The 13412-nt window shown below is 41.6% G+C and overlaps 1 pseudogene; it reads right to left on the bottom strand.

Annotated features, from left to right (window-relative positions):
- On the bottom strand, nucleotides 220-12567 carry LOC100519420 (annotated as a pseudogene).

The raw sequence follows: 13412 nt of genomic DNA, 5'->3' as shown, positions 1-13412 counted from the left end.
CACCCACTTAAACAGAGTGGAGTGACATTTCTACAGCAGAAATTCTACACGTTCCTCAGCAGGTACTGCAAATCTCACCAGGGATAAATTGTTGCTGAATTACGCCTCTGCAAAACAATTCCTTAAACAGACATCTGCGAAATTTTACAAATTCTTAGGCCAAAAAATAAATAGACACACACATCAAAGCTGCACACCATGAATTAACATGCTGCTGTGTCAGCCCTGCTGAAAGAACCAGAGCAACAAAGAGTATTTAAAGCAAAACTCCTCTTCAGCCTGAAGGTTGGCAGACTCCAACACCTCTCCAGCTACCCTCCAAGGGCTCCAAGTGCTTCTCGGGCTCTTCCTGGAGAATCTTTTTCTTCTCCTGTATTTTCTTGACCCTTGGAACTCATCTCATTCCCTCTCATCCAGTTCTGTGATGACATAAGCAAGGGTGCGTTTGGTCTGGGAATGATAACATGTCTAACAGCATTTACACGCCGGGTGGTTATCTTAATAGCGTCACCCAAAGTTACCAGGGAAGTCTGCAGCAAAACTAGTTCCACCAGTAGTTCCACTGCTTTGGCATAATTCCCCTTCAGATTAGCTGACTGGTTTCCCTACCTCTGGGTAAACCAGTCAGCTCATAACTGTTGTTCCTTCATGGCAAGGTTCAAATACTGGCAAAGTAACACCTGCCACGTGATCTTTGCTTTGCCCTCATCTTTTAAAAATTTATTTGATATATTATTTTTAGGGTCACACCTGCAGCCTATGGAAGTTCCTGGGCTAGGGGTTGAATTGGAGCTGCAGCTGCTGGTCTACGCCACAGGCACGGCAACGCAGGATCTGGATCCTTAACCCACTGAATGAGGCCAGGGATCAAACCTAAATCCTCGGGGACACCGTGCTGGATTCTTAACCTTATGAGCCACAATGGGAACGCCTCCTCTTTTTTTTTTTTTTTTTTTTTTTAATTAACGTGTAGTTTGTTGACCATGTTGTGTTAATTTGTGCTGTACAGCAAAGTGATTCAACCACACAAGTACACACATCCATTCCCATCTAGTTATCACAGGACATTGAGCAGAGTTCCCTGTGCCATACAGCAGGTCCCTGTTGACCATCCATCCCAGATACAAAAGAGGGTCTTTGCCTTTCAAAAACTTTACTCTCAGCTTCACTTGGGCTTTATTTATATTTCAGAAAACCATGGAGCTGAGGTGCGCTTCTGTGAACCTGGCCTCAGAAAGTGAAACGGCAGCTTCTCTCATCATTTCACCCATCAACATTTAGTCTCAATTATCTTTTTAAGGATCTGTGGAAATCGAAGAGTTAAAGCATGCAGATTTTTTTTTTTTTCTTCAGGAGGTTTCCACCTGTCTGTGCTCCTTTTACCTGAGCTTTCATGATGGCCTGTGCCATTTGTGAGGGAAAGATTTCAGTTCAGTCTTTGCCCAGAATTCTGAGATGACTATTTGGCTCAGGTCCCTGGCCAGACAATGGTGGCAGCCCCTGAGTCTTTCTCTACCAGAGTTTAGGAATTTTCTGGATAAGCAATGAGGTCCTACTTACAGCACATGGAACTATATCCAGTCTCTTGTTATAGACCATGATGTAGATACTATAAGAAAGGGAATGTATATATGTGTGTATATATATATATAGCTGAGTCACTTTGCTGTGCAGCAGGAATTGGCACAACATTGTGAATCAACTATACTTTAACAAAAACAAATAAATAATTTTCTGACTTTAGATTTCTCACACTATGAATTTTAAAAACTCTTTCCAGAGTTTGCATCATGGCTCAGTGGAAACGAATCTGACTAGTATCCATGAGGATGCAGGTTCGATTCCTGGCCTCACTCAGTGGGTTAAGGAACCTGTGTTGCTGTGGCTGTGGTGTAGGCCAGCAGCTACAGCTCTGATTGGACCTCTAGCCTGGGAACCTCCATATGCTGCGAGTGCGAGTGCGGTCCTAAAATAAAAAGACCAAAAAAAAAACAAAAAAAAAAAACAAAAAAAAACCCAAACGACAAAAATAAAACAAAACACCATCCTTTCCTCTATTTTTGACATTTTCCTTAATGTGCTTGTAAATGACTTTACTGGTAGTTAAATAAATATTTTAAGTAAAACCTGGGTGGCCAGGTCTGGAAAGTCTTTCTGGTTGGGTCTGGGGTGGGTAGGAGCACATGAAGGGGGGAGCCCAGGCTCAGGACACCTGGAGGAACAAAGGGCAGGGCTTTGCTAGGCTCCCTGGACGAGTGTCAAAGGCTCTGCCCAACTGAACCGAGGAGGTTGGAAGCAGCCTGAAGCAACTGCCCCAGGGTGAAACTTCTACTGGACTCTATTCAAAACAGAAAATCTGGGATGGCTTCTGAGAAGAAAAAAATCTCTCTAGGCTCATCTGAGTCTAAATCTAGGCCACAGTGGTTCTGGAAGGGGCCAGGTTTTCATATGGGTAAGGGGTGCCTTGGGGCCTTTCTCTATCTGAAATAAGTATTAGTGAAAAAGCCCATAATTATGGCACCAAAACATCGGGGGTGGGGGTGGGTAATTGGGCAAAGCTGATCATTAGGCCATAATCTGGAACATTATCAAACATCCTTTCCATAGGTTAAAACTATAATTAGAAGTTCCTGTCGTGGCTCAGTGGAAACAAATCTGACTAGCATCCATGAGGACACAGGTTCAATCCCTGGCCTCATTCAGTGGATTAAGGACCTGGTGTTGCCATGAGCTGTGGTGTAGGTCGCAGATGCAATTCAGATCTGGAGTAGTTGTGGCTGTGTGTAGGCTGGCAGCTGCAGCTCCAATTTGACCCGTAGTCTGGGAACCTCATATACCGCTGGTGCGGCCCTAAAAACACATACATACACGCAGACACACAAAAAGAACTGTAATTAGATCCAGGCCTGGGCACCCCTTTTATACTGTAGCTTGGTTGGTTGGTTGGTTTTTTGTTTGTTTGTTTTTTGTTTTTTAGGGCTGCACCTGCAGCATATGGAAATTGAACCCACATCCTCCTGGATACTAGTCAGATTTGTTTCCGATAAGCCAAAACAGGAACTCCGCACATGCAAATTAAAATTTTTTTAGTAGTCATATTAAAAAGTATAAAGAGAAGTTATTGCTGTGGCACAGTGGGTTAAGAACCCAAATGCAGGAGCTTGGGTTGCTGTGGAGGTATGGGTTCAATCCCTAGCCTGGCCCAGTGGGTTAAAGGATCCAGTGTTGCCAAAGCTGTGGTGAAGGTTAAAGCTGCGACTCAGATGCAGTCCCTGACCCTGCTGTGGGGGTGGCCATAAAAACTGCAAAGTAAAAACGTTCCCTCATGGTGTAGTGGTTAAGACTCAGTGCTTTCACTGTCCTGGTTCAATTCCTAGTCTGGCAACAGAGATCCCACAACAAGCTGCTGAATGCTGCAGCCCAGAAAAAAAAAAAAAAAAAAAAAAAAAGCAAAAGTAAAAAGAAACAGGTGAAAGTAATTTTAATTATATTTTTACTCAGCCTAATATACTCAAAATATTTCAACATATAATCAGTATTAACTGAGACTGTTTACATTTTTGAGGTACTAAGTCTCTGAAATACAGTGTGTGTTTCACACTTCTATTACATCTTAATTAGGACTAGCTACATTCCAAGCGCTTAATAGCCAAATGTGGCTAGTGGCTATTTTGTGGGGCAGTATAGGACCAGGTGAATACAGGTAGATATCCTGAGACATTGCTATTGTGTCCAGCAAGAATATGGAATTTGGTGATAGACTCCAAATACAACTGTGTGTTAAGGTCATGCATAGGGTCTTAAAAGATCTTCCCCAACATTTGCTCAATCAAGCTTCTTTCTCAAGTACCAAAGATCTTAGTTCTCAATTATTTTGGACCCATCGGTGGCATGCAAAAGTTCCTGGGCCAGGGATCGAACCCATGCAACAGCTATAACCATAGCCACAGCAGTGACAAGGCCGGATCCTTAAACTACTGAGCAATTTTTCAAGATTTTTATGCACCTAATTGCTGTTGCTTTCAAAATTTGATTCTCTAATCACTATTCCTAAATGGATCAATGGAAACTTTGCCTTCCTACCATCTGAAAATTTAATTCCAGTATACAAATGAAATAATTTACCAGGTGATGAGAAATTATGACCTTACCAAAATAATTGTATAAACCTTTTCTTTTTTCTTTTTTTGGTCTTTTCTAGGGCCACACTCAGAGCATATGGAGGTTCCCAGGCTAAGGGTCTAATTGGAGCTGTAGCTGCCCACTTATGCCACAGCCACAGCAATGAGGGATCTGAGCTGTGTCTGCAAACTACACCATAGCTCATGGCAACGCCAGATCCTTAACCCACTGAGCGAGGCCAGTGATCGAACCCGAAACCTCATGGTTCCTAGTTGGATTTGTTAACCACTGAGCCACAGTGGGAACTTCTAAACCTTTCTTATATTAGTGAAATAGCAGGCTGCAACATCCTACAAACTCCATAAATACACAGATTTGTAAGTAGTTGCTAAAACCTCATAAGCAGGGGTGTGTGTAGGCTTTGGCTGCTGGTGCAGTTGGTAATTTGTTAGTTCTTAAATGCATTCCTAGCACTGGGTCATCCAGTGATTACAGCTTGTGTTAGCAGAGCCTATTATTACACAATGTAATAGTTCACAACCATGAGAAAATTTTCACTTTCCTCACCCTTGGGGATTCCATTGCTCTTTTGCAAACAAGTAATACATTTATTCATTTATACTCATATAATAACGGGCTCTTCTGAGACTGTTTAAAAGAAGAGGTAAGTTTCTTCAACTGTGCGTCATTAATCCTATGTAGATAATCACTTGTACCTTTAATAATAAATACAGCACAATTTTATAGATAACTTATACTTTATAAGAATTTTTCTGGAGTTCCTACTGTGGCTTAGTGGGTAAAGTACCGGACATAGTGTCTCTGAGAATGTGGGTTCCATCCCTGGCCTCACTCAGTAGTTAAACATTTGGCATTGCTGCAAGTTGTTGTGTAGGTCACAGATGTGGCTCGGTTCCAGTGTTGCTGGGGCTGTGGTGTAGGCCGGCAGCTGCAGCTCTGATTCAACCTGGGAACTTCCATATGCTACAAGTACAGCCCTAAAAAGAAAAAAGAAAAAAATTAAATGTATTGAGAATAGTTTTGTGGAAGAAGATATGTCTATTTTAGGGAATGTTACATGTGCACTTCAGAGGAACATGTATTCTGCTGTTGTAGGTAGAGTCTTCTATAGATGTCTAGTTGGTTTATAGTGTTATTCAAAACTTTTATTTTCTTGCTAATTCTCTGTCTAGTTTTTCCATTCATTATTTAAAGTAGGGCATTGAAGTCTGCAATTATTATGGCTGAGCTGTTTGTTTCTCCCATTAGCTCTGTCAGATTCTGCTTCATTTATTTTAGGGCTTTGTTGTGAGATGTGTATATGTTTATAATTGTTCTAGCATCCTGATTGATTTTTTTGTCATTAGAAAATGTCCTTTTGCTCTTGTAATAATTTTTGTCTTAAAGTCTGTTATGTTTGACATTAATATAGCCACTCTAGCTTTCTTTCATTACTTCTTTTGGTTTGCATGGGATATCTTTTTCTACTCTTTTAATGTCAACTGATCTGTGTCTTTGATTCAAAAATACATCTCTTGTAGACATATATGTTTGGATTGCATTTGTTTGTTTTAAAAAATCCTTTCTGCCAGTCTTTGCCATTTCACTGGTTGTTTATTTTTTTAATTTTTAAATTTTTTTTGGCCTTTTTGCCATTTCTAGGGCCGCTCCCACGGCATATGGAGGTTCCCAGACTAGGGGTCTAATCGGAGCTGTAGCTGCTGGCCTATGTCAGAGCCACAGCAACTCGGGATCCAAGCCACATCTACAACCTACACCACAGCTCACGGCAATGCCAGATCATTAACTCACTGAGAGAGGCCAGGGATCAAACCCACAACCTCATGGTTCCTAGTCAGATTCGTTAACCACTGAGCCATGACAGGAACTCCGCTGGTTGTTTATTGCAATTGTTAGTAAAATAGGATTTACATCTGCCAACCTGCTATTTATTTTCTGTATTATGCCTTTTTTTTTTCGTTTCCTTTGGACCTGCTTCTTTTTTGTCAAGTAGATAATTTCTAGTTTGTCACTTTAGTTTACTTGTCATCTATTTTACAATTTTTTAAAGTTATTTTCTTACTGGCTGCCCTAGGGATGATAATTTACATCTTAACTTGTAACAATCTAGTTATGGTTAATACCAACTAAATTTAAAAAGCTTATAAAAACTCTGCTTCTATGTAACTTTGTTTCCTCTTCCCCCTTTTTGCAATTATTCACATACAGATTATGCCTTTATACATTATAAGACATCAATATAGCTTAATAATTACTGCTTTATAAACTTGAATTTGAAATCAAAAGAAAAGAGCTACAAACAAAAAACATAATTTCAAGGGATTATGCAGTGTCTATGGCATGCAAAACTTCCCAGGCCAGGGATCAAACCCATGCCACAGCATCGACAATGTTGGATCCTTATCCCACTGAGCCACCAGGGAACTCCAAAAAATACAATGAAATTACCTATATTTACCTTTACCATCATTCATTATTTCCTTGTATGGATTTAAGTTCCTGTCCAGTGCTCTTTCATTTCAGTCTAAAGGATCCTCTTTAAATTTCTTGTAGGGCAGGTTTTCTGGCAAATGCATTCTCCTGATTTTTTTGTTTGTTTATCTCGGAATGTCTCAATTGCTCCTACATTTTTTTTTAAGTATAGTTTTTATGAACATAGGGTCTGAGATTTTCTTATATGCCCTGAACCATTAAGTCTTTTAGTCTTTGCTTAAGGGCTCTGTGTGCACGTTGGGGCGTGCTTTCAATGTTCCAGAGGCAGTTGACAATTATGCTTTAGTTTTCCCTTCTGGATTATGCAGAGCTTCCAGGTTATCATAGGTGAGAGATTGGGGCCTTCTCAGTCTTTCCTACGCATGCACATCGTCCTGCACTGGCAGGTGCCTTTAGATTCCCAAGAATATGCTGGAGTTTTCAAAGTCCCCACAGACATTTCATTCCTCAGCTTGTCAAGGTTTTTGGCCAGCTTCTCATTTGCCCCAACAGTTAATACTACTTCAGGTCGCTGACAAATTAAAACACTGCTTATTATATTCAATAAATGCCCCTGAGGAAAGGTTATTCCCACTGAACAAACTCTGAATGAGATCAAATAAAGACACTCTCTACTCTGTTTCCAGGGAAATTGCAGACAAGTCTAATAATGCAGTTCTTTGGGAACGGGCCATTACTGGGAGCTCTGAGCCCACTATGCTGGACTGGGTTAGTTGCTCGACCACTGGTTTTCATGGCTACCACAATTGTAAGGCTGTGGGTCTTCAAGACTACTGTGGGTGGGGAAGGATGGATGGACGTAGGGTGTGTTAAAGCACCACAAAACTTGCTCATCTCACCGAGATTCAACCATTTTCCTTGAATTAATGTTTCTTGGATTGTTAACTAACTTTCAGAGGTCTAAAAAGTTGATTTTGACTATTTTCTCGCAGAGTTTTTACTGCTTTTGCAGAGATGTACGTTTTCGAGATCCTTAGTCTGCTACTCCAGAAGTTTTCTTTCTCTATGTATTATATTTGATATACTTATCTTCACATTAACTGGCCAAGATGCAATATGCTGTATCAAGAAGCAATGAAAACAGTTAAAGGAAACTAACACAAATAGGCAGGGAATTATTGAGAGTGTCACCTGTTAGTCCCTAAGTGAAAACTAGTTAGTCAAGAAGATTATTAGTAATGAGTACTATTTTTAATAGAGAAGAGTAAAACTGTCCAATGGCCAGAGTACTTATTCATTTATAATACGTATTAGAAGGTACTGTGACCTAGGGCAATACTGCCTGAAGTGTCCTCTGTGGTCTGGTGCCAGTCAGTGAACTGGTTGTTAATGATCTGCCATGGAACAAGAAGTTTGTGCCAGAGGGTAAATCAATCTACTGTTTCCTGGATCAAAAGAAGTCTTGATATGAAAAGAAAAACAATTCAGCTCAACTGAGCAGTGTGCTGAGTGATACGGATCATACTTTGTATGAAGCACTGGAGGAACTAAATTTTGAATGATGGCAAATATTTTTTTAGAGAGAAAAATAAATTTATCCAGCTTTACTGAGGTATAACAGACAAATCAAAATGAATATATTTATTTGTTTTTTGGCCTTGCCCACAACATATGGAAGTTCCTGGGCCGGGGATCAAACCTGTGGCATAGCATGGACAATGCCAGATCCTCAACCACTAGGCCACTAGGGAACTCTAAAATTAATACATTTAAGGTGTACAATATGATGAGTTGATATACATTGCAAAATGGTTACCATAATCAAGTTAACACATCAATCACCTCACATAATTACCATTTTTAAAGTTATTTCAAGCACACAATATAGTGTTATTAACTATTTTCACCATATTAAACATTAGACCCCTAGAATTTATTTGTCTTCTAACTAAGTGGGTACTCTTCAATCAGCATCTCCCTGTTTCCCCCAGCCCTCAGCTCCTACCAACCATTCTTCTACTCTCTGCTTGTGTGAGTTCAATTTTTAATTTTATTTTAAAAAATTACTTATTATTTTGGCCGCACCCATGGCTTGTGGAAATTCCTGGGCCAGGGACTGAACCTGCACTGCAGCAGCTGCCCAAGCTGCTGCAATGACAATGCCAGATCTTTAACCCACCAAGTCATAGGAGAATGCCAAGTTCAACTTTTTGAGATCTCACACATAAGTGAAATCATAGTGTTTGTTTTTTGGAGCCTGGCTTATTTCACTTTGCCTAATATTCTCCAGCCTCATTTATGTTGCTGCAAATGGCAAGGTTTTTCTTTTTCTTTCCTTTTTTTTTTTTTACCCCCAAGCACTTTGCTACAGTGTTACTCTCTGATTTCACAATTATGCAATGGGGGGAGTTATAACTCTTTTTTCGTCTCTCTATTTTTTTTTTAAGGGTCACACCCAGAGCATATGAAGTTCCCGGGCCATGGGTGGAATTAAAGCTGTAGCTGCCGGCCTTCACCACAGCCACAGCAATGCAGGATTTAAGCCACATCTGCAACCTACACCACAGCTGACAGCAACGCCACATTCTTAACCCACTGAGTGAGGCCAGAAATCAAACCTGTGTGCTCTTGGATCCTAGTCGGGTTTGTTACCGCTGAGCCATGACAAGAACTCCAAGTTTTCCTTATGACTGTGAGTGTGTGTGGAGGTATCACATTTCTTTATCTATTTATCCACTGACAGACATTGAGTTCGTATCCGTATCTTAGCTACTATGAATAGTGTTGAGGGGGATCCAGTTGTTGCCTCAAGGTAATGATTTCATTTCCTTTGAATATGTAACCAGCAATGAGATTGCTAGATTGTATGGTGCTTTTACTTTTAATTTTTTGAGGACCTTCCATACTGTTTTCCACAGAGGCTATACCAGTTTACGTCCCCACCAACAGGGTTCTCTTTTCTTCACACCTTCATTAGCACTTGCTATCTCTCGCCTTTTTCCTAAGAGTCATTCTAACAGGTACAACGTGATTTCATTGTGGTTTCAACTTACATTTCCCTGATGATTAATCTTTTCATGTACCTGTTGACCATTTGTATGTCTTCTTGAAAAGATCTCTATTTGGGTCCTCTGTCCATTGTTTAATGGGGCTATGAATAATAGTTAAGATTTTGATGGGGTTTGTGAAAAGATAAGGCATTTGAGATGAGGGATTTGAGATGGGACATAATCAAAGCAAAGTTTTGGAGGTGGAACACGAGGGTTGTGTTTGGACACAAGGAAGTAGTTAGTTAATTTTGGATGGGAAGTGGATATAGAAGTTATAGCAAGGTAAGGTCAGAAAGCATTCCTTGAGGCCATATTAGAAAAGACTTGGATTCCATACCATGGAGTTTATCCTTCACTTGGCAGACAATAGGGACCCACTGACATTTTTTGGATGAGAAAGTGACATGATTCTACTTTGATTTAAAAGATTAACTTCCTATCTTTGAGTAACTTGCATCTAAAGGGGAAGAGACTGGGGTGAGGGAGACTAATCAGGATGCTCTTTAAATAATAAGAGACCAGTAATGAGGGGCTGAACCAGGGTAGTGGCAGTGAGATCTGAGAGGAATGATGGTGTGTAAAGAGTTATCATTAAGGCAGCATTTATAGGTCTTAAAAACTGTTCAAATATGAACAACAAGGGAAAGAAGGGGTGCTGGGAAGGATGACGGTGCCAAACCAAGGGAGAGAAGGCAGCAGGATGAACTGGTTTGGTGGGAAAATGATGAATTGGCTTGGATTGAGTTTGAGGTACTTGGCAAACCACTCAAGTAGAAATATGTACTGACAATATAAGTCAGCAGCTAGAGGGAGAAGTGAGGTCTGGTAATTCTAATAAGAGAAGTGACAGCACAAGAGTGATTAGGGAGCCATGAGGACTGAGATATTCAGCAAAAGAAACTATTTGAAGAGAGATGGTAAAGACTACGGAAGAAGGAGTAGTGGTTGGGAAGGGCAAAAGGATGAAGAAGAAACATTAAAAATGGCAGATAAGTGTTCAGAAGGGAGGAGATATTAAAACTGGCAGATAAGTGTTCAGAAGGGAGAAGACCCCAAGGATAATATTGACTGCAATACTGGGGACTGTAAGTATATTCCACTTTAAGTCATTCAAGAAGAAGCAGGATTGTAATTCCAGGGAGTAGTAGGATTGAGGGAAGTACATTCTTCCTTGGGGTGGGGTGATGGTAATGTTCTCAGGCTGAGAGACAGAACCATGGATAAGGGGAGATTGAGGATGGAGGTTAGAGGGAGCAGCTGATGGACTGAATCAGAAAAAAGTTGCTAAAAGGGTAGGATTGAGGTAGAGGAGGCAACCTCAGAAGGAAGGAGGTGTATGTCTTTCTTTGAGAAAGAGGAGAAAGATGAAATAGCAATTGTAGATACAGAAACATTTTGATGCATAGGAGCAGGAAGCTGAAGGCATTCTCAGTGGATAACTCACATTTCTCAAGAAAATAGAAAGTAAGGTCACCAGAGACTGAGATGGGGCATGTGTTGAGTTTTGAGAAAGGGAAAGGATTGAAAGAGCTGCTGGAGAATGAGACACATAGTCCACTAGACATAGGTAAATGGATTTCTGAAGACTATGGGAGCCCAGATATGTTTAAGTCCAAGAAGATGCAGTAGAACCAGTTGGCATGATCATCCATGTGGGTCCCTGGAGGGCAAAGTAAAGAAAGTAGACACTAGGATCTTCCAGAGATGCAATCTATCCAGTTATCTATATATCTTACATTATTATTGCAAGTAGATAATTACTCAGCACTGTAGTCCCAATACTCAGTATAATTATCATGCTCATACTTAATAAATGTTTATTGAACAAATAAATGCAACAAGATCAAAATTCTCATTAACTGGCAGAAGTATAGAAGCACTGTTATTATTAAGGGTGAGTCAGTACCCTGTCAGCACCTGCCGTATCTCCACTTGCCTCAGATCCCCTCCTTGGCAGAAGATCACCATACCTGCTGATGGCATGGCAGAGATCCACAAAAGTCCCCACCCTCCTTTCCTTTGTCATCAGGCTTACCTTGCAGTATTGCTCTCAAATTTGTCTTCCTCAGATCTAATAGTTTAGTTTCATGGCCACAATCATGGTTTGACTATAAATATTTTATCTTCTCTTAACATTAGTAAATTGGCATGAGGTTATATAAACCAGCCTTATGAGAATTCAATTCATGGGAAACATTAATTCATGGATGGGATAATAAAACACATTTTAAAGCTGCAAAACTGGGCATCTACATCAATATCAGAGGCAATTTACTGTAATTATACTTCTTCCAGAAAAAAAAAATTTATGTGCTAAGACTGAAGTCAAGAAATACAGAACTTAGGAGGAGATAAGTCAAGATGGCAGAATACAAAGACCCTGAGCTCACTTCCTCTCATGAGCGCAACAAAAGCACAACTATCTGCAAAACAGCCGTCAATGAAAAAGGCGAGAACCTATCAGAAAACATTTTCTAGAACTAGAGACAATGAAGGAACCACAACCAGACAGGGAGGAGGGGTGGACTCACAATATAATCAAATCCCATAACCCAGGGTAGGCAACCCACACACTGGAGAATAATTATACTACAGAGGTTCTCCAACAAGAGTGAGAATTCTGAGCCCTGCACTGGGCTCCCTAACTCAGGAGTCCTGTACCTGGAAGACCAGCCCTTAGAGCAATTCAGCTTTGAAGGCCAGTGGGGCTTAATTTTGGGAGTCCAAACGGACTCAGGGGATACTTCACTCTTAAAGGGTGCACACAAAATCCTGCATGCAATGGGACCTAGGGCAAAAACAGGAATTTGATAGACACCTGGGCCAGACCTACCTACCTGGTCTTGGAGAATCTCCCAGAGAGCAGGAATGTCTGTGACTCATCCTGGTGACACAGACACCGGTGGCAGTCATATTTTGGAGCTTTCTTCCACATGGACATTGCTGTTGGTGCTTGCCATCTTGGGATCCTTCCTCTAGCTCATTAGTGCCAAGACCTGGCCCCACCCAACAGCCTATAGGTGCCAGTGCTGGGACGCCTGAGGCCACAAACTGGATGGGGCCACAGCTCCAGCCATCAGCAGACACACCGCCTAAACGTCCTTGGCTCATAGCCACCTCTAGACATGGGTCTAGGTGTGGCCCTGCCCACTAGAAGGCCAAGACTCAGCTCCACCCTCCAGGAAGCATACACTAGCCTCCAGACCAGTCTTACCCATCAGAGGATAGACCCCAGATGCAAGAAAACCACAATTTCAGAGTCTGTAGGCCCAGTTTGCCCAGATAAGTTCAGGCCCTACCCTGGGACCAGCTGGGCCCTGACCCTGCTCACTACCAGGCCAACACAACTTTTAGGACACCTCATATCTCATATCCAACTGTGTCAGGAACCATTCTACCCCTAGCCCCACCCCCACCCGTTATCTGGCACCAGCTCTGGGATCCCTGGGCACATAGCTAGGCTCAGTACTTGGCTCTGCCTGCTAGTAGTCCAGCCCTTACTTAAGGACCTGGCTTCCCCCATTGGTTGTTGGGGGTTGAGGGCACAACAGCTCTGAAATTTGTTGACCCTGCCCAGCAATGACCCAGCACTAGCCCTGGGGCCCTGAGGTTCTGCTTCTTCATGACCAGGCTCTGCTAACAAGCAGCCAGCAGCATTTGCACAAGGCAGAGCCTGGCAACCAACTAGGCTAGGGCAAACCAAGCCAACCAGACCACCCAGTCAGCCTTCCACATCAGAAGGACACATGCAGCTCACCTAGGGGGAACCACTAGAGTGAATGGCTT

Source organism: Sus scrofa, chromosome 3 (genome assembly GCF_000003025.6).
Source record: "Sus scrofa isolate TJ Tabasco breed Duroc chromosome 3, Sscrofa11.1, whole genome shotgun sequence".
NCBI lineage: Eukaryota > Metazoa > Chordata > Mammalia > Artiodactyla > Suidae > Sus > Sus scrofa.
The sequence above is the reverse complement of the archived record's forward strand: the minus strand, read 5'-3'. Positions and strand labels throughout refer to the sequence as shown.